This window comes from Mytilus galloprovincialis, chromosome 13 (genome assembly GCF_965363235.1).
Source record: "Mytilus galloprovincialis chromosome 13, xbMytGall1.hap1.1, whole genome shotgun sequence".
Taxonomy (NCBI): domain Eukaryota; kingdom Metazoa; phylum Mollusca; class Bivalvia; order Mytilida; family Mytilidae; genus Mytilus; species Mytilus galloprovincialis.
Window position 1 is genome coordinate 13,442,506 of NC_134850.1, and position 27,266 is coordinate 13,469,771.

A 27,266-nucleotide genomic window follows, 5' to 3' on the forward strand; every position below is an offset into this window, starting at 1 on the left:
AAAGCAACAATCAAATTCCAGCTTTTGACAGTATACCCTGTGTTGACAACTTCACCAATTAACAAATCCACGTCCGATTGATAAAAGTAGCAACCATTCGGAGCTTGTGGTCCATGATTTGCGTAGGTTGATATCTGTCATTTCTGCTTTTGTTTATTCATAATTAAGCTACTCTCTGGTGCATGCTTCAACGAGTACGGCAAATTGTAATTTATTGTTTAGAAACGAATAAAATCACTATCGTTTTATTGAGAACGCGAATGAGTATGGTTTTCATAGACCAATTCTGAGCACAGCAAAGACAATATATAGCGTAGGATGCTTTGTACAATTTTTGTCATGAAAGAGGAATTGAAAACAAATAGAAAGACACTTTTATAATATTTGTTTTTTGAAATTTACAAACAATTCAATCTCTAAATTTGTAAAAACTAAACTAATTCAATTATGAAAAATCATCGAATCTTTGAACGGTAAAGATATTAATCATTTATCAAACAAGCTTATGAGTATAAGACTTTGTTTCCTTTCAATAATAATCTAATTTTTTTTAATCGTTATCCAATTTGCTCAATAAAAAAATGCTATGAAATGTCAACTACCATGTTTCAGTTTTATGACAATGCAACGTTCATTTACAAGACATGTTAAATCGGCTTATATATTCAATCCGGATGATTGTTTCTTCTCGCTCGAATTTTTCTTTCTATAGACAACATTTTTTCTATTCCGTTTCCTGTTTGTTGAAATCTTTACTTGTTAAAGGATAATCAAATATGTGACTTAAATTGTTAATCCTTTTAAAGCGTGTGTTTCTCAGTAAAAAGTACTATCAAACATGTTGTTTTGTGAATCAGTGCAGAACGATAACTGACATAGTATTCCATGTCACATAGGGAACTATCATTTGATATTCTACAAGGAGAGTGTACGGTGCAGTTTAATTTGAAATTGATAGTTCTTTTCTGCTAAAACCTGCAACAAACATCTTTCAAATGCAAAATAAAATGAATATTTTCCCTAATTAAATCAGAAATAAAAGTACATAAAAGAAAAATATGCTTTTCAGGTTTAGAGCTGCTAAAATATAACTTTGCCTAATAAAGAATATTCTGCAAGAGAAAAATCCCGACCCCTAGAATAAAAAATAATTTTCTACACAATGTCTATATACCTCTTTTATAAAACCGGGTTATCATATTTTATGTTGTTATAATTATAAATATTGTAACACAATTTCGGTTGCTGTGTATAAAAGAATTATTTTTTGCAGACAAAGGCCGCTCCAAAAATAATTGATCAAGAGAAGACTATAAAATAATATTCTCCTGGGAAAAAACTCCCGGCTTCTATAATAAAAAATGGTCGTCTCCAGAATGCATATATGCCATTTTGTTTTTCTTTGTTTATATTTATACTTTTATTGTAATTAAGATTATAAAACAATGACGACTGCTGTACCCCATTTTTGATTTTTTACTTGTCATGTCTGTTTGTCGTATTCACACATTGTTGGCAATATAATATAATATATGCAACTGTCATACAGGTGAAAGGTTAAGCTAGCTATACAACCAAATTTTTTCTACCGCACTTTTATAATAAGAAAAAGCCTGTACCAAGTCAGGAATTTGACAGAATGACCTTTTAACTTTGCCCAAGTTTCGATTTGAATTTTCCTTTCAGTTCGTAATTTTTGTTATTCTACTTTTTCTATATATTTCAAATATTGTCTTTTGGTTTTGATATTTTGTTCGTCAAATACCATAATTAGAGCAAAGAGTTTGCAAAATAGCATTATGAGAGCTCTAAAGCTATTATCTGCCACTACATTGAAAGTCTTAGACACTCGTTTAATAGTTCTCACATGGAAAGATAGCAAAAGAAATGCACAAAAAAAACGAAATTTCGATTTACCTCAAGAAATTTTTAAAAACAAGACTGGTACATTCAAGTATATATCTTCAAGTGTATCCCTGCTTTTGTGTAGTTCCTTTAAAGTTGTACTATATCTGAAATAGATGAGAAGAAACTAGATATAGAATTTTTGACGGTGTGATTGCTTTGATAATCTTATCAACGACATATATTAAAATGTGTTTAAATTGAAGATTTATCGGACAAATATCTGTTTCAAATATCTCAAGTACTATTGCCTTAAAATAGTTTAATTCAAAAAGTTTTTTGACAACGGCTACCGGAAGAGAACTACCATAAATAGATACTTTATAAGTATTATCCAGGCAAAGTAACTCAAAGGTATGAATACGACTCAAAGAAAATGTTTCATATTAACTATCCATATCAAATAGATATTTGATTTTAAAAAGATATAGATTATATCAACAAAAAAGTTTAAAAGTAAATTTGTATGTCCATTACCTGAATACCAATTTAAACAATGTTTGAAGAGGCACTAAAAAATCATCATAGATACCAGGATTATAACTTTGTGCGCAGACACAAAGGGTTTCATACATAAACGACTCACAAATTACTCTCGAATCACAAATTTGAAAAGGTCCAACAACGTACGAAATTTGAAAGCATTGAGAAGACCCCCGTTAACAATTAACATTTTACTGACAACGCACTATCATGTGGGAAACTACAATGCAGAAACGACCTTAAAATAACTACTGCCATTTTTCTGACTTGGTACTGGACATTTTAAGAAAAAAAATGGTGGTTTGAACCTAGTTTTATGACTAGCCAAACTTCGTACTTTATCGTTCTTTATGGTAATGTTCAACATTAAACTAAAATGACACCATTACATGACAGGAATACAGTACAAATAAACGCAAGATACCCCGGACAGAAAAGTACACAAAAAAAACAATACAACAGCACATCTCGACATGATAATCACAAAATAAATACGAAAAAAGACAAATTGAGCTAATTGAAATCCTACTTTGTTTCTTTTTCGTTTTCGATATCTGGTTTTGAATAAATGGAACAGAAAAAGCAGAACGCTCGATTCTAACTTTTATCGTTCCGTCAAGTACGACGCTTTATTACGTCATTTCAGAGTATGTGAGGCGAAAATCTACATCAATACGCTGAGGAAATAGGTTAATTTCTTTGTTCGGATAATTTCTGTCTTCTAAAAATGTGATAAATTATAGAATTATTATAATTATATAGTAAAAGTATATCGTCTGTAAAATAGAGTGAAAGAGTTGTTGTTGTAATGGAAATGATGATATGTTATCGTGTCAGAGAAGAAGACTTTACTATGTGATTTTTAATTATCTATAGAAACATTAACATCTAAAGTATTATGTAATTTAAAATTGTTATTTTAAATTTTTATGGTGTTGACAAACGTCCTACTTATGAATAGAATATGCTATATAAATACGTTTATAGTCTAGTTTTATTTTTAATATCAAAAATTATGTTTGTTAATATTTTTTCAAGTATTAAAGTATTTGCAGGAAAGGGATGTCAATTTTGACAGGAAGCAAACATTATAAAGCTTTAAATTACAATACAACATATCTAAAACTAATGATTTGATAACATCTGATAATAGTATAGGCTGAAAAATAAATTGCATATTGACAGGAAAATATTTTTAAAAAAAAACTATCGAATTCCTAGTTTAAAAGCCTTGAAAGATAGTTATAATAAATAAATTATCAATTTCAAAATTAATATGAATTGATAGAAAAGGCTGACCTAAACATTTACTAGGTTAGATATCTCAGAAGAAAGTTTTTTAGATTTCAAGCTTAATGTGTAATTAATAAGAACATTAAAAAAATATATCTTATTGAACTTATAACCGAGAGAAGAAAATTGCGCATAACTAAATGCAAAACAATAAATATCAAGGAAAGTAGAACTACTGTAATTTATCGTACCGACAGACGTCGATAGGCGTACTGGTCTACACTACAAACAGTTCAGAGTCTGGAAAGATCATATTTTGTGCTCGAACAGCATAGCTTTTGTTGACAATACTAGACAATACTAGACATAATATATACAGTACTTAACTGAACTTATCATATAAAACCTGTGTGCCACCTTATTGGTCAAGCAAACAATTTGGTCTTTTCAGTTTGTAGTATAAAAAAGCACATGTATTTGTGTTTTATTACTTGTGCAGTCTCTATTTTCTATATTGTTTTTTGTGAACTATTTTGTGTATGTTGTCTTTTTCTGTTCTTTTTAGACATTTGATTATCACTTTATTTTCGACTTATGATTTTGAATGTTCCTTTGTTATCATTCGTCTCTTATTTTCTGTAATAAATCGACAATCAGGATAAAATGAGATGTTCAATAGTAATAAAATTAACGGTACCAATTTTCTTGCACCAGATGCGCATTTCGACAATACATGTCTCATCAGTGATGCTCGTGGCCAAAATATTTGAAATCCAAAGCTTACATAAAAGATGAAGAGCTATAATTCAAAAGGTCCAAAAAGTATAGCCAAATCCGTGAAAGGAATCAGAGCTTTGCATGAGGGAGATACATTCCTTAATTTATAATAATATGTATCATTTTGTAACAGCAAATTTTAATAACACAAAAAATCCGTATTTTCATGTCAGTACCGAAGTACTGGCTACTGGGCTGGTGATAACCTCGGGGACTAATAGTACATCAGCAAAGGCATCGACCCAGTGATAGTAATAAAATTAACGGTACCAATTTTCTTGCACCAGGTGTGCATTCTGTGCTTATGCATTACAATCAAATATGCTACTGAAGCTACATAATAAACTCATTAAACCCTTGTATTTACTTCTTATAATATTCTCGATTTAAAAGAGACAATGTTTAAAAGGGTTTTTGATTTAAAATGGTTGTATTGATATTAATATAGAGCATTATATGTACCTTTGGTTGATATGATAATGGCAAGAAAATAGAACTACACTGAGTCAATTTCGTCACATTTACTTGATGGTTTAGAAAGATGATATTTGTATTATCATTTAACATGATACAAAAATTCAAAAAGTATTGCAAAACGTATATTGATGATTCAGGTTTATGTGCACCTGTTTTAGATTTACAGGTATCATACTCTTCTTACCAACGATAACAAACTTCAATGTTGCTTAAACAGTTTTAATATTATTTTTGAATTATTTAGAATCCACAATCATACATTAGAAAATAATGATCTGTGCAATTTTTTATTATTTGAAATCCACGGTTAATTCTGAATCCCTTGATTTTCATTATGTTTCGAGAGATTCTTATTGGAAATATAACAATAATGTGGTATGATTTTGAATGAGACAACTATCAACCAGAGTTGACATTCTAGTTAAGCCTGGTTTGCTATGGACAAAACTCCTGCATTAAAACATATTTTAAAGAATTAAATGAAAAATACGCTAATGGAACATTTTTATGTCAATATCCATATTAGTTTAGAAAAACCGGGTCTCTTAGTTTTGCCTGGAAATGTTTATCAATTTATACAGGAAGCGGAGGTTGTTTAGAATCAGATAACACGTCAAAACATAAATGAATATTGATTTTATATCATCTTGTTTATTATATCTTATAATGGTAATAGAATATGCTGAAAATGAATTTCACATTGAAAGGAATTAAAAAAATTATAAAACAATTTCCAATATAATTACAAATAATTATAATCCATAAAACTTCCAATTTAAATTATGCTTTATTCATATAAAAGGCTCAACACGAAGTATGCTAGGTTAAATATTTTGACAAAAGTTCATTTAATTTCAAGTGTCATGTGTATTTCATCCATTTATAAAAAGAAATATTCATTTGGAATTCAATTCGTCATAACTTATTATTTGAGGGTTAACTACGAAAACTCTGCGTAATTTAATAGATTATCGAAAAACAATTTCTTTAAACTTTCAAAGATAATTACATTTCATAAGCATCAATTTGGAATTCATTTTTATTGATAGTAAGGGCTTTTCAAAACCTATTGTAGGTTTAATATCTGTGCAAAAGAGCGTACATGTAATTTAATTTCGAGGGCCATGTGTAACTAACAACAACATTCTAACAATTTTCACTTAAATTTGACAGGTTTTAAAGATGTATATGCGTTATCATTTAGCTAGATATTAAAATTCAAACAATGGAACAAAATTAAATGGACGTTTCAGGTTTTATCTGATTTTGTTAAAAATATATAGATTTAAACTTATGTATCGGAAACAACAGAATTTTAACTATAATTACAAAAGATAACACAATATGTTGATTCCATTCGTAGAAACCACAGTCCCACATCTTTGACAGATTATCTGTGGAAAATGACATTTAAGTAATGCATGCAAATGAATTTTGCCTTTATCATAAAATTCAATAAGAAAATTGTAACACAAAGAAGTAAAAATATAATGGCTGAATATTGATTTGAAAAAAAGAGAAAAATTCGTGTACCTATAATTAAATTTCGAGTGTCATGTGTAACTAATAACAGCATGCAAGCATTATCTATTTGAAATCGAGTTTGAAAGGTTTTTAAAAAAAATGCTATAAGCATTATCATTTAACTAGATGTTAAGATAAAAGGGTAAAACAAAATTTTAAAGATGCTCCAGGTTATATATAGTTATCAAAGGTACCAGGATTATAATTTAGTACGCCAGACGCGCGTTTCGTCTACATAAGACTCATCAGTGACGCTCATATCAAAATATTTATAAAGCCAAACAAGTACAAAGTTGAAGAGCATTGAGGATCCAAAATTCCAAAAAGTTGTGCCAAATACGGCTAAGGTAATCTATGCTTGGGATAAGAATGTGATCATGTCTAAGATATTTAAATATACAGATATAACTCACGTAGCGGAAATAACAGACATGTAACTATAATAATAAAAGATAACACAATCGTTTGATTTTGAAGTCAGTTTTCGTTCTTAGTCACCATGGTCCTACATTTTTGAAAGATTATCTGTGGAAAATGTCTTTAAAGCAATACATACAAATGCCTGGTGCCTTCATCATAAAACGGTTTATTCAAGTAGAAGGTTGTAACACAAATAATTAGACATAAGAAGATTGCTGAGAATTGCTTTAAAAAAATAAAATCTTTTACCTTCAGACCATGAAATACTTCTGAAACATTATTACTTGAAGATTATAGAGTATTCCAACGCAGTAACGTTGCTCCGAAATATTGTCTTTTTTGCAAATGAATTCTATAAGCCTGAAGGTTTGTTCATTGTTAAGAGAACTTAATAATTAACAAAAAAATAAATGTACATAAGTATTTAATCATTTAAAGATTTTAATATTTTTCATCTTTTTGAAGAATTAGTAATTTCGGGTTTATATTTGCAACTTGTTAGAATAACAGGTCTACATTGAAGAAGGTCTGTTTGATTCAGGAAAGACAAATCAACGTAACAATCAAAATGTGAGACGCGTCTCCTGTTATACAGCAGCGTCCGCCCTGCGAATCCACACTTTGTCAAAGTATCATAATCGGGAATAGACGACAATCAATAAAGTTTCAGATAAGCTTGCTTAACTCGACAGCGATATGTTTGACAGCGATAAACATATCGCTGGTAAGATCAACCAGACACTTACACATTAATAATGATGACCATAAAACTTTTTTAACGAAATGTTAGAAACACACATCCGTAAACGAGGTTCGTATAGTGTAAACATGACCGAGTATAAGGTGTTACCTAATATAAAAAAAGAAGATGTGGTATGATTGCCAATGAGACAACTGTCCAAAGCCCATACCGCATAGTCAGCTATACAAAGCCCCGATAAGACAATGTAAAACAATTCAAACGAGAAAACTAACGGCCTTTAGTACTGCAACTGACATCGAAAAAGACGCTTAGTTAACGAGTTTAATGGTCCGGAATAACACACGGCTGCAAATTGTTTTAAATGATACTATCTATATTTTAATTTCCGTCGGGTCGTAAAAAGTTTCTATGGTCACATTTTTGTATTTTATCCCTTTAATGGGGGTACCCCTCAATTTACGGATTTGGGTAGTTACCTTGAAATCCCAAAAATTTCTTTTTGGTTGAATTTCCCGCTATTTTCGTAAATATTTACTATGCACATATCATCAAGGATCATCGGAATGATGAAGACATCAATATAATACCATCTCCAAGTAAAACTTTCAAACTTAAAGTTGGCTGTTTTTTAGATAGAAATTTAACGCGTTTTTCTTTGAAAACGAGAAAACATATGATTCAAAAACAGTATTTGACATTTGAGAGGACAAAACATATTATTGCGATACTGCATGCAAATTTTGTTGGGCAAATTCCAAACAATTTTGTCAAAAACTCAAAAAAAAAACATCATTTGTACCTTTTTTAATTGCGGAAATTTCTTATCCGTCAATCAGCTCCAGCATTTATTTTTTCCTTTACAATGAATTTAATAGTTTCGATGTGATTATGTATATTTTGTAGGAGAAGTTAATTTATTTTTGAGTGATTTGAATATATATAGTAGTTCTTTCGTGTATTTTGTGTAAATAAATTATATTTTTGTTAATAAAATTTTGACTTTATATAAAAGTTAACCAAATCCATTGGATAAGAGGTTTTCCCGGATAATGACTATAGTTGACATTGTGTGAAAATAATTTGTATGTCAATGTTTAACCTCAGATCAATTAAAATGCATGCAAGGGGTCGGGGGGAAAATACTTTTGAAGTTTCGCAGAGATTTGGTGTGTGACAAGGTGATGCTAAAACCAACTTCTCTTGATATTCTGCTTTCAGTTGGCGAATCATCAGTGATGTTATGAGACTTGCACCAGAAGACAAAATTGGTGCGTCTTTAAATTAGATTGATTGATTGATTGATGGTTGCTTAACGTCCAGTTGCAAATATTTCATGCATGTTCAGGACGAGAACAAGTTAACAGTTAAACCAATAGGTAGGTTTTTTCATAATAGAGGCCATTCGGGATGATGATCGGACAAATTTAGACTGCCACTGGAAAATGATGGTATATTGGATTGGGACAGAAATGTTCCATTGCAACATTGCACAGCCAAACGGACGCCCCACTTCGTTTTACTGCCTGCCGGGGGAAGACCAAGTGACCATATTCCCCAGTCACCCTTGGGAAACTTTAAATTAGAAACAACAGAAATCCATATATGTGATCAAACTGATCGACATGTATCCTCACAACCTGACACTTTTTAACGATCTCGCGCTCAGTTTCTTCCTTGTAGTTTGATATGAAAACAGGGTTTTTGTGTAAAAGAAAAACCTTTAAAAAAAACCCAGAAAACTACGCAAAACTGAGTCTTCTAAACGTGTTGACAGTCTTTTAAGTTGTGCTTATTAATGTGAGTAATCATTTATCCATGCATAACCAAGTACTTATTGAAGTCCACACCTGTGCAATTAAGTAAAACAGTTAATGAAAAATTAGAATTTGAACCTGCTGTCAGTTCATTAATAACGATTGTTAGTGATGTGATTTGTTCTTCCATAAGAAAAGCCTTTCTCATGTAGCACATCCTCTATATATACCGATCAATTTTACCCATGATTGTTTCTGATGCTTACCAAACTGCCAATCTCCAGAACTAACTAGATATTGTGACACCTTATAATTCAGACACAGTGGGGCCAAGGGATATGAAATATAGAGTTTAGCTCTGAACTCAATTTAGAGGATGCCATATCTGCTGCATGAAAATTGAAGTCTATGTTAAGACTTTCAGAATTACACCAAGTCGTGTCTGAAAATATCAAGGATACATTTAAAGAAGAACAATTACTTCACCCTGCCACCAGTGCTCTTATGAGCTATGTCCTCGTGTTGGTATTTCTATGGAAATGATGCCCACATAGCTTGTCGATAGATATAGGAAGATGTGGTATGAGTGCCAATGATTCTACACACCATCCAAGTCACAATTCATAGAAGTAAACCATTATAGGTCGCGGTCCGGTCTTCAACACGGAGTCTAGGCTCAAAAGTCCATTTGTTAGTTAATTGATGACAAATAACACAAAGGCGCTTCTGAACTGTATTTTGTCCCTAAAGATAACAAAAATTCGTAAATGTATGGCTATTACAAAATCAATCGTTTCTATTGCAACATTCGCCCCATTACATTTGGGCTTGGCAGTGCAGATACATTATACATATGAATATGGGAATATGGGTCACGAACATTGATCGAAGCTTTGTACTCACATTTCTTTTGTGTTTCATATGCAAAGGTTAGACTATATCTGACGAGTTTGACCGAATCATGACGGTATTTACGCTCCAGATAGCATTTGTACTCAAGAACTGTGTTTGCTTTGCACAAACTCTGTCCTGCGCCGAACTTGTTCTTATAAAAAAAGGGAAGTGTCTTGTAATGCTAATACGCGTACTGAATCCGCATATGATGACTACGAGATTGATTCATGTCCCTATTTTATGAATACTTGAGCTATTGTGTGTCGCTTTTAAAAGTTATATAAGGATCATGACTGATTTTAAATTACAACATTAGAAAATTGGCATTGCATTGTATAATTTGTCATCCTTCCCTAAAAAATTAATGAGGATTATCACACTAAAAAAATGTTCATGCACCAAACTGACTTTGTTTTACACTCAATTTTTTAAACCTCGCATTCGCCTCGGTTGACTATAGTATATTTTGTGTTATAACTGCTCTGTCAAGACTTTGCAAATACACAATATGTATTTAACTAGATACTAACTTTCACAAAATACACAACCTTTAAGATGCGAAATAAAAAACACTGTTTCAGCGCTTGAATTTTGTTTTTTTCAAAGATAGAAAAAATATTGAAATACTAACTGGTGTTTTATACTTTAGAAAATAATTCTGTAATATACTATAGTGAAATACTATACACAATATGATAGTTTATGGATGTGAAAAGGTCAAGGCCACTTCTTCTTTTGCTATGTCTTAAATGGAAAAAAATCAGAAGGATCCAAATCAACGCCATTTTGTAATGGCAGCTCTTCATATAAGTAGTCAAATTTGTCGTTTTAACATCGTTTATAGCATATGCTTATGGTTGAATCGTTTGTGTAGCATTCTATTGAAGTATATCAGAATATTTCTCCTTTTTGTCCTTGTGGTTAAAATATTGATATATTTAGGTCTGAACTTTGACCTCAATTTCACAAAATTGTGACTACTCAGGATTTTTACGACCCACATTTTCTTATTGTACACGTTTTCCTTTTTCCATCGATATATAATTTAGGTGTGTGTTCTTCCGGACCATTAACGTGTTAAAAAATGAACTCTGGTTGCAGTACTACTTATTTATGTAAAACAAATGAGCGAAAAACAAATATGTAACACATAAAAAACGACATTTACAGGCTCCTGACTTGGGATAGACACATACATAAATAATGTGTCGGGGTTAAACGTGTTAGCGGGGTCCGAACCCTCCCCCTAATTTGGGACAGTGGTATAACAGAACAACATAAGAACGAACTATTAAAATCAGTTGAAAAAGGCTTAACTCATCAGATACACAAAAATACAAGTGGACGTGGCCGGGTACTTATACATCCCGACACAAAAAGACACAATGAACAGATCTGAGAGTACTTGCAGTTATCTGACAGCGAGTTCAAAGCCACTAACAACCAATAAAAAAATCATGCATCTTAGACTAAACTAATGCTATGGAACTCCTGAATTATGTGCAGTTGACTATTGAAAGTGCCTGTTGAAAGTCAATAAATGACAGTTGTTATCCATTCTTTTGATGTGTTTGAGCTTTTGTTTTGCCATTTACTTTGGAACTTTCCGTTCAGAATTTCTTGGACTTCGCTATTTTAGTTATTTGATTTTTTGTAAAGTTGAAATTATCATGTTTGTCACAGATACTAGTTTGTAGACTTCTATTTATGACACTATCGAGAAAACGATTTTAAAAGCAAACAAGCTACTTAGTAGTAGTATTAATAGTCTACACAGTGATGTCTCCGCCTGGACATATTTACAAAAAAAAGGACCCATTATACGAGAGGAAGAAGTGTATTTTCATTATTGTGTCTTTTGTTTTATATAGGATTAACAAAACTGTAAAATATATTCCAAAGAAATTTTCGTTTGATTGTTAAATTCAGATGTCTTCATATCTTTGACCCTATTTAAAACGCCAATGTCATATGGCGGCAATTTATACATCCCAATCCCACTTTACGGGTTTTACAATTCTCTCCCATAACGGCTTCGGTTAAATAAATTCACCATAGATACCAGGAATATAATTCTGTACGCTACACGCGGGTTTCGTCTGCAAAACTCATAAGTTACGCTCGAAACAAAAGAAACAAAATGGCCAAATAGAGTACGAAGTTGAAGAGCATTTAGGACCCAATATTCCAAAAGGGTTTGCCAAATATAGCTACGGTACACAATTTTATAAATAAAACACATGTGACAAATTCAATAAAATGTTGCCTTTGATTAATGCCAAATGTAACTTGATTGCTTTTTCAAACAAATAAATGATTTGAAATCAATCGTTAATGAGAATCGACATGCATGGTGACTTTGATGTGTTTTAACTTCTTTTATTTTTACCTTTAATACGATGATTGACAGCAAACTTCGGCTGTCTCTTATTAGATTATTCTACCAAAGAATATTGATAAATACATTATACTAAATCCCATTCTTCTGTAGCTATATGCAATGTGTTGCTTCTCTTTTTTCCAGCGAAGAGAAGTTAATTTACCCAGGAAAATATATTAAGCTTCACATGTTGATTGCAAAAAAGAAGCAAAGTAGTAATGAACAAATGAAGACCTGAAAATATTAGACTGACGAATTTGGTCTTTCTATTTAACCCGTTATTATGCGGTTTACATTGATATATTGATGTATGTCTCTGTGTGCTGAGTGTTCATGGGTTCGAGTTAACTATATTCCTGATATATAGCGTTGTCATGTTTAACGGTAATTGTATTAGTATTTTTATCACCGAAAATGGAAACAGGGAATATGCGAAAGAGACAATAATCAGCTCAAAGAGCAGAACACAGTTGTAGGCCCAAAATGATTTTAATGTGTAATACCACCAAATCATGGTACGTCACATCCGGTTGTATACGAAAGTAGGTCTAAAAAAATATTCCCTTCAATTTGACAGTTGTAGGTAATTAATTCTACATTTTATTGCAGTAAAAACATTTCTGTGTCATAAACATATGTCTTGTGTATTTCAAAACACCATTATTTTTTATTTGGGATTTCTATAAAAATTTTGTAATCTTGAGGTCGCATGGGGACTAAACCTTGTACACAGATAAAATTAGGGGAGACATTGGTTAACTTCCAATGATGGTTATTTTCTTCTATGCAATGAAATGTTATGTGAATTTTTTTCTAGAGAACTGGACAGGATAAAACTTTACTCATGCCAAGTATTTCTTTATTTGAAACAAAAATAAATTCTGCACATTTTTTTTTAAAGTGCAAATTTAACAAAGACAAATAGGGGAAAATCAATGGTGGTATTACACCTTAAAGGGAGTAAAAAAATCTCACACCTGGAGGGAAGGTCCGGCTGGCAATAATGTAAACAAGTTCAGCGAAATTGAAACCACTCTGAACTCCGATACATGCAAAATGAACAACAACAAAAAACAAGACTTATAAATGCTAAAGTTTCCTGGCTTGGTTCTGGCGCAAAGAAGCTGTGTGAATAAATTAGAAACTATCATAACCTGTCGTCCGGTAATATTCTCCAACTCACACTGTGATACTGCGTGTATATAATAAAAATCACTGATATTTTTTCTTAACTGGGACAGGTACATTAACATGAAGCTATGAAGAACTTTGTTTATTCTAATGCCTCCGATTTTTGTCTATCATGTTTGCTATTTTGATGCGTTTATTCAACATTCAATACGTTATTAATAAATGCATTACCAAATTTAAGGTTATGTAAAGATTAATAACACCTTATATAAGAATGCCAGATTTTGATAAGTTGATTGAGTGTATTTTTCGTATATTCGAAAAAATTTCCTCATTTCAAACGACTTTGTTTGTTTTTCACCACTGTCGGTGAATTTGCTTCAAATACCATGCTATTTGCCATTTTGGATATTCCTTTTTTACCCTTGCAAGCATATTCTGGCCATTTTTTGAAACATTTATCATCTTAAATTTAATTTCTGGTTTGTTCATCGTCCTCGCCGTCTAACATGTAAACTCCGAAACAGTGGTAACGTTGTTTTACTACACGTCACCGAAGCGTAGCAAGGATAACGTAGCGTTGTTTCGGAGTTTGACATATATGATCAAATTAGTCGTTTGATTATCTCTTTTTTTTCGAATTTAGTGTCATAACAGTTGGTATAGGAATGCTTGATTAACCGTTTAGTCCATTACGTTAATGAACCTCCTTGATAAAAGATGTAATGTCGTTTGATGTTTTAATCTTTATTGTAAGTTGAAATGTTGAAATGTTTTGTTTAACTATACGATCTTGTGCTTTTTTTAACAATATGATCAACCATCATCTCGGGTAATGACGTTTACTCCAACGCTGTATAAAAAAAGTAATGTTTGATTTCAACAAAGGATATGTTTTATGCTTGTTTTTGTACAATTACAAATATGAATTCTTACATGTATGTCATGTATGACAAAGGAAATAATAGATATATTAAATCCATACTTGTGAAGTAAAAGATTTTTTTCTCTCAGATTTTCTTGTTTTGACCTGAATAATCTTTGAATTGGACATAATTTAGAAATCAACTGTTGACAAAACTTAAAAGATTATCATAAACAAAATTAAATTAGTAACAAGATTATCTTAGCTGTATTTGATACAATCTTTTAGAATTTTGGGTCCTTATAGCTTTATTTTTTATTATTCCAGCACTGATGCGAAGTCTTTTGTAAACGAAAAACGAGTCTGCCATACACAGTTTATCGTGTAAATTAGAATATTTATCAGGTTTGTAATAACATTATAGCAACACAACTGGTGCCACATGTGAACCAGATCTGCTTACCCTTCCGGAGCACCTGAGTTAACCCAAGTTTTTTGTTGGGTTTGTTTTGGTCCCAAATGCTCTTCAACTTCGAACTTGTTTTGCCTTTTACAGAATTGTCATGGTTTTTATGGGTTTTTATGGGTTTTATGAAACGCGTGTCTGGCAGAAATAAAATTTTAATCCTGGTACCTATGATGAGTTTATTTGCAAATTTTTTTTAGTTTTTCGTTGTTGTGTTTTGTGTACTATTATTTCTCTTTGTTTTTCTTGTCTTTATTTGCCATGGCGTTGTCAGTTAAATTTCAATCTATGAGTTTGAATGTCCCTCTGTTATCTTTTGCTCCTCTTTTAACCGTTATAAGGTTTTTGTTTATAACAATTAGATAGACAAATAAGCAAATTAACCAACTACCAATCTTAACTGCAACCCAATTTACGCCTTATTGAAATCTATTTATTGATCGATTAACAGTCACAGTTAAAGTTATTGGACAAACAACAGTATACAAAACACAACGTGTTCTGATCTATTAAGAAGAAAAACCCAGCATCTGTCACATCTTTTATTCAAATATTCATGAGCAAGAGCCAATAAATGTAATCGTATAACTTAGAATTATACTGTTTAAGGACATTAACATATACCTTATTGCGAACCTCGATATCAAAGGATAATTCTAGCTTCTTTTCCTTCTTTTTAAGGATTTTCTTATCATAGTCCTGTATGTAGTCTTACAATATACAAAAAAGTGCCAAATCAGTACGTAGAGTACAGTGTGTTTCTATTCGCTTGCCAACTTTCTGTTGTAAAACCAGTCCATTCTTTGTAGTATTTGTATTTGTATCCATCTGATGAGTTGAGCCTTGATTTTAATAGTTCGTTCTCTTGTTGTACTGATACACCACTGTCTCGTGTTGGGGGAGGGTTGGGATGCCGCTAACATGTTTTACCGTGCTACATTCTGTAAACATTTGCCTGTCCCAAATCAGGAGTCTGTAAATAAGTGGTTGTCGTTTGTTGATGTGTTACATTTTTGTGTTTTCATTAATTTTTTGTACATAAATTAGGCCGTTATTTTTCTCGTTTGATTTGTTACACATTTGTTGTTTCGGGGCCTTTTATAGCTGACTATGCGGCATAGGCTTTACTCATTGTTGAACGCCGTACGGTGACTTATAGTTGTTAATTTCTGTTTCCTTTTGTCGCTTGTGCAGAGTTGTCTCATTGACAACCATACTACATCTTCTTTTTTATATATTGTTTGATACAAACTTCAAAAACATGTTATTGAAAACGGACAAAGCTATACAAATAATTGCTTTTACTGTAGCATTTCAAACTTGCCAGGGAATTTGTAACATATAATGAAATAAAAACCCATAAAAACCATGACAATAAGAATGGTAATTAGTGTTTTGAATTAAACGATTTACAAAGTATACTAAGACGACTTTCTATAGGCTCTGTTTAAAAAAAAAAAATTCATAACAATGCGTCATGCACAGTTTGGTAAATGGCCATTCAAGTTTTAATCATACATTTTTAATACAAAAATTAATAATATATTATGAATCCCAGTTGTAATTGCATATCTGACAAAGTATGGTATATAACACTTGTCAATGCGTTTCACTATATAATCAAGGTGATAACAGTATAATTAGTTGTATAAACACATTTCGTTGAGATACAACGACAGAACAATTTTCTGTAGCTAAAGAAACTTTTGAATTATATAGAATAGTAGAGAATGTATTAAATGCCAAACTACCTTTGTGATTCAAAGACGTTTTATTATATCATATTTAGAATACGGCTTTCTCTATCTCCTTCTCTATGATTAATAATGATATACATGTTGCACAATTGAAGAAAGTAAGGTTATGTCCCAGGGTAGGAAAAGCAATTACTTTGTCGTAAAATGAAGATTAAACGCGATCATTTGATGTTTGATATGTGATACGAAACTTGTTTGAATTTGGAAATTTGGAAGAATTTGGAATTTAAGGTCAATATTTAACTACAATATATAAAACTACGGGTCACCAAATGACCATCAACAATGTGCAATACGAATATCGTATAGGTAGGTCAGAGACTGGCATGAAAAAAAACTTATTTAAATAGAAAACCAACAATTTAATAAATAGTTAAAAAAAATAAACGAAAATAAATTGATGGCAGACAGAAACCATCGAAATTTAACTAATAACACGCACATGACTTGTGACAGGCACATATAAAATTGAATACATGTTCAGCCAGACTTTCTATCTATGTATAAGTATCTATAACTTACTTTAGTAATAACATTAAATATGATAGGTGTTACATGTGGATCAAGATCTGCTTACCCTTCAGGACCACCTGAAATCACCCCTATTTTTTTATGGGATTCGTGTTGTTGTGGTATCCCTATTTGTGAAATTTTGTTCACACATCATTGTTAATATAATGGAATTTGATTGTACAAATGAGAGGTTTTGCGCTATAAAACCAGGTTCAATTCACCATTTTTACATTTGAAAATGCCTGTTAAAAAAGTCAGGAATATGAAAGTTGTTATCAATTTGTTTGATGTGTTTTATTATTTGATTTTGCCATTTGATTAGGGACCTTCCGATTTGAATTTTCCTCGGAGTTTAGTATTTTTGTGATTTTTTTTTTAGTAAGAATTTAAAGAAATATTTGTAATTGACTTCCCTGACCTAGTAATTTACCATTTATAAGTAGAAAGCTCTCATTGAAATCTAAAATGTCACTTCAAAAATTAGCATAGCGAACTATTTTCTACTGATACTAATCGTTCAAAGAAAGTAAATGAGACCACACGACAAATATCAGTGAAAACTTAATAGATAAGAACTTTATTTTCAATCTGTGAGTTTGACTGTCCCTCTGGTGTCTCTCGACCCTCTTTTAATTCAATCACCTCAGAGAGTTTGACATTTCAAGCCGTCTATGTTTAAATATTCAGATATAAGTTTTCACAAATAATGACTTTTTTGTTATAAAGAAAATTTCCTTAGTTCGAGGTAGCGGAATCTGTTTTATTTTCACGTTTAAAATCATTAAAACACGGAAACAAAACATGTTTAGGAGACACTAAATTCAGACGTTTTTTTTCAACTCCTTTCAGAAAGATTTTTTTTAAACTGACAGGTATTGTATGAATATCTACCCGGTCCAACAAGATAAGCCAGCGTCTATGATATCTGTTATTCCAAGCTTCTTGAAATGGACCGATACATGTATCTGCATATTAATTTGAATAAAGTAAAATAACAACAATAGCAAAAGTCCGAGGAAACTTCAAAACAGAAAGTCCCTTTTCAAAAATGTTCAAATGGCAACATCAAAAGGTCAAACAAATGGATCACAACTGTCATATTCCTGACTTGGTATGGGCATTTTTAAATATACTGTTTAAAAACATCATCCTATACTATTTTACAAACCATGATATCAAGGGATAGTGTTTGCTTCTTTTTATTCTTTTTCATTCTTGTTGAGTAACTCCTATATGTTGTCTGTTTATAACAAAAAAGTATCAAATGGTTTGTCGAGGATCAAAGTTTTTTTCTATTCGAATGCCCCTTGTGTGTTGAAACTTCATATAGTTATATATAATCAATTTTTATTAGCTTAAGCATTTTTAATTTGCTAAGGAATTTTTCACAATATCCGCAGTAAATCATGGTCATAATAAAATGAAGAAAAACCATCATATACATAATTATAAATCTATTGGTTGATATAACAACATACAGATCCATAGGTACCCTTACAATAAGTACGATCATTTGTGTTTTGAATAATAAACAATCTACAAAATTTTCTAGATTAATAAAATAATTGTTCAAGGCTAAGACGTCATGCAAAACTCAGTTAAGGGCAACCTAAGGGAGATGCTTAATCGACTTTTCTAAATCAATAATTTACCAGTTATACTTATATTACGCTCATTGAAGTCTAAGCTATCACTTGACCTAAGACATTTATAATTAAAAAAAAATTACAATCCCTTGAGATACTTCAGCAATTTGCTAGACACATACATTAATATAAAAAAGATACTAGTACAAGCTATTGCAAATAGAAATTTGGTAAATAGTAAAATCAAGATAATCTCCTTAACTCGAGATCCCGGAATCGGTTATATTTTCACATTTGGAATGTTAAACTTGACCGATACTTTGAAATAAACGTCTGAAGGAACGAATGTCCCTCTGGTATCTTTCGCCCCTCTTTTACCCCATGTTGTAATTTTCATTCTTTTTAATATATCATAACACATCTACAATTATGATTTTTTTTTTTTAAGTTCATTCGATGTCATCTCATAATGAGAAGACCATTCTGTATTGTAATCCGTCTTCAAATCATAATTATATTCAACCGGAAATTTCCTGTTATATTTCTTTCCATCAAAACATTAAACGCATAATAATATTCGGTCGAGTACACAGTTATTTCGTAGTGCATTTCTTTTAGACAATAAATAGAAATAAAAAAAATCCCACCTGCGCTTTCTCCATAATATTTTTACAGTGTGCTGTACTACTTTTGGGACAAATTATATCAAAATTATAGAAAACTTCATCAGCTCTAACTCAACATATGGACAATTTTATGTGAAGGGGGTCTTGAAATCTTTTGACAGCTTCTGAAATGCTAATTTTTGTCCTTTTTCAACTGGACCAAATCACTACTTAACATTATTATTCATGAATCAAGTTTTTTTACAGTGTAGTTTTATCCCCCTTCTTGCTACTTGAGGCATAAAACATAAATGAATAAATTTGGAAGGAGTATAAAAAAAATGACAAGTAACACACTGTCCACACTAGGGACTATATTCGTGAACAACGAAATCAAGGGACGATAACTGTGTACTCGGACCAAGTTAGACTTGGATTTCAAGTCTTTAGAATCATTGCAGCTTTTAACTGTTGCATTCCAGAAATGAATCTAATCTATTGTATTAGATTGAAAATAAATGTAATGAGATCATGCAGCTAAATTTAGAAAGAAATAACCCTGAAGAAACGTCCGTTAACTCATGGCCAACTATTCTCATGATGCTAATTTCTTCCCAAATATTTGTATTTTCTTTTCAGGTGTAAATTATAATTTTAAATTGTCCCCTTGCAATATTTCGCCTATATTTTTTTTTTTATAAGTTCTACATTATGTATTCTTCTTATTTAGGTTTGAAGGCTAATGCGCACAGTCAAATTTATCATCCTTGGTTTGAAACGGTTTTGATATAAAGACCTAAAACATGGTCAATGAAAACAAAATTGATATGATATGCGCATCTAAACAGTTTTTTGTTTACCTTTATAAGATGCGCTCATAAAAACCAAATTTGAAAATCAAATATGTAAAAATATGTAAATACCTATATGGCCAAAAGGTACTATACATATATGGGAAACTATGCGATGAAAGTATCATAGTTTCTTAAAAGGTTTCGAAATTAGTCAACGATGAATTGACGAAAATGTGCTATAAATCTTTAAATTACTGAATATAGTTATCAAAGGTACCAGGATTATAATTTTGTACGCCAGACGCGCGTTTCGTCTACATAAGACTCATCAGTGACGCTCATATCCAAATATTTATAAAGCCAAACAAGTACAAAGTTGATGAGCATTGAGGATCCAAAATTCCAAAAAGTGCTGCCTGACTACCAAGTATTCTATATCCTCAGATCCCTATAATTTTTATCATTAAAGAGTTTATACAATACATGTATAATAAAACAATAACGCTTGATGAATTTCGTGAGTCCGAAGCGCTCAATACTGTTATATTTATTGTATGTCCTTTTCAAGATATGACCCTGTGATTAATCTATTGATATATACAGATTTATTGTGATCTTGTTATCAAACAGATATATATGTGTTGAAGACCTATTGGTGGTATTTGGCTGTTTGTGCTCTTTGTTTGGGTTGTTGAATATTTGATACATTCCGCATTTCCATTTAATTGTTATTTCAACTTTTTATATTTGTAAACACATGTGTAATTTAATGAATCACTTAAAACAACGTCTTATTTGATCGTGATTGCTTTTTTCATGATACTGAAACTCTGATAAACCTGATAATTTTAATGTTTCTATATTTAGCTTGACATTACTTTGATAAAACAGACATTCACACTTCGTTGTCAGAAATTTGATGCTACTGTCATACAAGATAGAGGTTTAGCTAGCTTTACAACAAGGTTTCATCCACCATTTTCTACATAGTAATGCCAGTACCAAGTCAATAATATGACAGTTGTTGTTCATTCTTTTCATGCGTTTCTGCTTTTGATTTTGTCATTTAATTAGGGACTTTACGTTTTGATATCCCTCTGAGTTCAGTATTTTTTGTTTGGAGTTCTTGCGATTTTTAACATAGCTTTTCGCATATTTCATAAATTTTATCAACCAAGTTTGTTATGTAGCAAAGGTGAAAAAAAAATCTTAAACTTATTTCCTTTAAATTTTTAGACGTTGGCCTAAAACCTAATTTACTAAAGAATCCCTTGATATATTGATAGAACATTCCATTTTCTATGCTGATTGAACAATGATAAAGTCCAGATTAAAAGAAGCCATAATTTCGATTAGTTTATCAATTAGCTTATTATCACTGATATAATAAATTGTTGTATAAGCCTTGAAACGTATGGATCCCATTTTAGCATTAACGTTAATAAAATAATATATCTGTTAAGATAAAAACATACGACCGATTGAAGCATCATCAATTGAGCTGTCAGCTTTTTAACAAGCTTACCTATTGATTCCTAATTTTACTTGCGAAGAATGAGGACGTATTTCGTAATGTTGGAGTTTAAAATCTTTATGCTTCTGATCAGGGTTATTTTTGGTAAGTACTTTGGGAACTATTTTAGGGTTTTGTTTTTAATTCTATCATATATTAATGACTAATTACTATTTATTTAATAACCCACAATATTTGTAGTGTTGAAAATAACTTCCTCTAGAAATTACCTTTTTCATGCTATCGAGTTTTGACTCCGGAGTATATTATTTTATGAAAGTTTATATACGCTGCAGAAGGATAATCATGTGGTCGGTCAAGTAAAAGCAACTAAAAAAAGTTGAAACAAGGCTAACAATCAGATGTAGTTCAGTTGTTATTGTTTGTTGCTGAATTACATTTTTGTTTTTCGTTCATTTTTTGTACATAAAACCTTATCTTGATTATTTACTCAAATAATATATCAATTTACAGACAATCTGATAATCGGTACTTATCTTATATCTAGACAATGACTAGGAGATTGAGAATAGAACAAAACGTAACGACAAAAGTATGATTTCATCTAACCAACTAACACAGTAATAGGGTGTGCTCCTTACACAATAATTAGTCAACAGATACAACGTTTCTGTATTTATCGTGTCAAGAAGAAGCGACTCGGAGTTCAGTATTTTTATAATTTACTTTTTGCATTATCTTGGATCTGAAAGTATAAAAAATAAATCGTATCTGTATATTTACCTATTGTGCCATTATCCCTATCATGCTGTTGACTCTAATTTTGAGTTTTCATCGTGGTTGATGCATGCATAGTAGGAAATAAAGCGGTCTAAATCCGTTCTTGTGAATCATGAAATATATCAACAAGTTATGACTATTGTTGTTTCGACTTGTTTACTAATTTTACACTTAATCTCCTTTAGTATAGTATAGTATATTATTATTTTCCCTATAATTGATATCATTAGCAAACATTAAATGAGGCATGAAATAATCCAACAAAATTGAAACTTCATGCAAGTATTCATTCAGAATATTTGTAATACAATACATTTTCAAGGACTTTCAAATAAAAAATTTCTGAAATTGAAAAAGAAATCGTTAAAATTTATTAAATTCCTTTGATATTTTCCATCAACATACTTTTAAAGAGTATACAAGAAAGTGATAAGAAATTAAATTTTTAAGCTGAATTGACATCATTTTTATAGCAAGCAAATTTCCTGTATTTATTCAATATTTTGTATATTAGACAGACTGCATGATAATTCTTCGCTTTTATATGCATTTGTTTTATCCATTTTTACATTTGACCAGGATGTACTTTATCGCTATTCATTTATCAGCGACAGTTGATACTTGTACTACAGACATTATCAATCACGTTTATTTTGTGGTGACAGACATTTTCTACTGTGACGTCAACTTGTTATGGGAACCTTTGTGTTATTAAGGGATGACAGGGAATTTGTGATAAGGTTACCATTAATTATGGAACTGTGTATTTGTGGCATATTTTGTTGGCCATTTTTTGGTCTTTCGTTTATAGTTTCATTATAAAATTTATGCCATTAGTTTTCTATTTGCATTGTTTCACTGTTTGGCAAAGCGATGCTTTTTTGTAAAAAAATACCTTCTTCAAGATTCGGTTCTACCAATTGTTCAAAGCTGTATAATGACATATATCCGTTCTCATCAGCATATTTTATCTCCTTTTTTTTGGAACGTAGTCTAATTAGTAATCGTTCCATATTTCATTATTCTTATAAAATGACGTACAGAAAAAAAAACAATATTGAAAACATTAAGCAATATATCATTTACCTATAAACAAATCGCACACAAAAGCTCCGGAAAGGTGTGACGTTCCTGCGAAAACATCGACACCAATAATTTATTAGTTCACTTTTTGCTTAAGGATGTTTGCTCCTCAACATTTTGATTTCTTGCCAGATTTTCGGAATCCTCTGGTTTTATCCATGTATTAACATTAAAAAAAATTGCCCACTAACACCTAATTTTCTTTTCATATTTTTATTACATATTATTTAAAAAGCCATATTTCAAAATCTTATGAAATCCTTGTTATTTTTTCAAAGTTTTTTAAAACAAAAAAGGTGCCAATGTTAAGTGAAAGAAATTCTAGAGAGAATTATTTCCCGCCAAATTTTCAACGGCTTTTATCTCGAAAAACAAGCACACGGACCCTCCATTTTTTTCTGCTTTTTTTGTTTCTTTATCTATATACTTTCAATTTATAACAGTCTTTTAAAACGCTTATTATTTTTAAACTGAGTAGCGAACATCCTTAAAATGACTCAATCTTTGGCGAATACCTTTGAGTGACAAATCTATTTGCATATTAAATCACATTAAAAAAGAACTTTCAAGTCAATAAAAAGATAATTTCTACATTAAAGAGGACTGTCGTGTTACCTGTTTTATTCATTGCTGCTAGAAAGTGAGATCACAATCCTCTGACAAGTAAGTTAAAAATAATAATGAAATCCATTATTATAAGTACCTTCTCTTTATATTGTCAAATGTAAACAAGGCACACACCCACTATCTGGGATATGAAATCGCAAAAAAATGGTCAATTGATGAAAAAGTAAAACTTGTTACAAAATAAACATGCACATTCAATGCAATTGCTACAAAACGGAAGTCCTTATTTTACTATAGGTGTCATACCACCAATTAAAAGTCCCTATCTGTTCAACCAAATTTTGCAATTTTCACAGCTTTCTAAATATTTTACCTTAACTTTAACTTCATAGAAAAAAGGTATATCCTGAATCGTTCAGGTGTCACCTTTCTGCATGCTAATTTTCAACATACATTCAAAATCATATAAGAAAGAAGAGAGCTTCCGAAAGGAGGTACCACTAAAAATAACCCCTGGTTTTCTGGAAATCTTAAATTAGTACACTATGGAGCGCAAACTCATAAACAGGTAAAGTTTGGCTTAAAATGGTCTTAATATATTTCTCTTTCAACAAAACTTTCATTTCTGCAAATTTGTTGGTTAGTTTAGGTGAATAATGACATCAAATGCACTATTTTTTGTCCGAGTAGGCCTACTTTCACATACGTTCTAAATTTGAGGGAGTAATTGGTGGTATGACACCAAAAGAGACAAAAAAGTTGATTAGAAATCTTTTATTTTGCTTTATTCTTAATCCTTAGTCAATTTGAAGTTAAAAACAGCCTATCTGAGCATTATGCGACTTATATTAAAAATTTCAGAGCTCAATTTAAACTGACTGTAATGTATGACTTTGATAGAAAATTCTTGAAAATTTCATTTTGGCCTACAGGAACATAAACTTTCAATATCAAGATCATTGTTTGCTGATTTTTTCTTGTTTGTTCTACTTCTTTAAAGACTTTCAACAATTTTTGCAATGAATTTAGTAAAAAATCCAAGGTATTGAAGTGTCAAGGAATATTGACCCCCCCCCCCCCCCCCCTTTTTTTCATCTGGTGTCAGTAAAGTACTACAAATTGATCAAAAGAGCAATCATGGTCATTTAACTGTGTTTATTTACATCAGTTAATAAAATTTAAGATATAAAAACTTCATTTGGAATAATAAATGGTTCTTTTGTGAGTCTCTGCAGTGCTTACATTAGGCTATGCTATCTGCCAAGTACATAGTATGACGCAATGATATAAGGGGTAAAAATCAAATAATTTCATTAAATCTGCATGACAAAATTTGTTTGGCGGTAGTAAACAACTTATGTTTCAATGTTTAACACCACAGAATAACTTTCTATGCATTTATAACATTATTTTTTTATAAAAGCATATTGTCAGGATGGGAAAAGCTAAAAATAGCACAAACTCAAGTTTTAGGCTCTAAATTTGCAATATGCGACATTTTGCCCCCCAAAAAGATTGAAATGTGGCTACTATTATGTCAAATGATCAGTTAAGACAAAAAAAAACAATTGTTTTCTGATTTTGATGTTTCACCGCATTTTGCTTAAAGGTGTCATACCACCAATTAAAAGTCCCTATCTGTTCAACCAAATTTTGCAATTTTCACAGCTTTCTAAATATTTTACCTTAACTTTAACTTCATAGAAACAAGGTATATCCTGAATCGTTCAGGGGTCACCTTTCTGCATGCCAATTTTCAACATACTTTCAAAATCATATAAGAAAGAAGAGAGCTTCCGAAAGGAGGTACCACTAAAATTAACCCCTGGTTTTCTGGAAATCGTAAATTAGTAAACTATGGAGCGCATTAATCCTCAATTTTTAATGCAAACTCATAAACAGGTAAATTTTGGCTTAAAATGGTCTTAATATATTTCTCTTTCAACGAAACTTTCATTTCTGCAAATTTGTTGGTTAGTTTAGGTGAACAATGACATCAAATGCACTATTTTTTGTCCGAGTAGGCCTACTTTCACATACGTTCTAAATTTGAGGGAGTAATTGGTGGTATGACACCTAAAAGGACGCTATTGGGGATGATTAACATCAAAATTGACATTACTCCAAATTTGATTCAAACAGATCTATCAAAATAACATTCTTAAAACTGCTATAAACTTAGACAATCATAAGATATAAAAGCATCCAATTAAAGTTATAATGACAAACATACTTACTTGAAATTTATGCAAAGTCTACACATCGTAACCAAAATGTTTTGTAACATGCACGTGTAGCTAGTGTTAGGATGGTTTGGCATTACTTTTTTATTTATTTTTTATTTTTTTGGTATTGAATGCTCCTGAACTTCGAAATTGATTTTGCTTTCGAGCTGGTTCATTATAACTTCAATAGTGCGCCTTGTGTAGACGAAATGTGTATCGAAATATAAAACATGTGTTTTGTACACAGTCGAATAAACTCATCATAGATACCAGGACTAAATTTAGTATATACGCCAGACGCGCGTTTCGTCTACAAAAGACTCATCAGTGACGCTCGAATCCTAAAAAGGTAAAAAGGCAAAATAAAGTACGAAGTTAAAGAGCATTGAGGACCAAAATTCCTAAAAGTGTTGCCAAATACAGCTAAGGTAATCTAAGCCTGAGGTAGAAAAGCCTAGAGCGTTTGTTTTTGGACTTTTTTTATCATTTTTGGACTTAAGTATTTTTATTCTGGTGAACAAATGTCTTTTATTATCCCTTTTTGTATCAATGTTAGTGTTTATCGATGACGGTATAGAAGTTATTCGGTTATATGATTCAAAAACACGAAATTAATATCTAACAGTATCATCGTTGGAACATTAAAAAAGGATACAAATAAAAGTCGATATTATTTCTCTTGAACACTTAGTAGATTAGACTCTAATTTATTTAAAGCACAATTGTGCATGTGCGTTTGTCAAATTAAAAAGTATTCAAAAAAGAAGTAAGCATTACCTTATGTTTGTTCTTATTTCTTGTGAACATTTAGTGGACCGAATTCTAAATTATTCAAAGTCAAGTTTTGCCAGCAAAACTAAAGCTAGCATG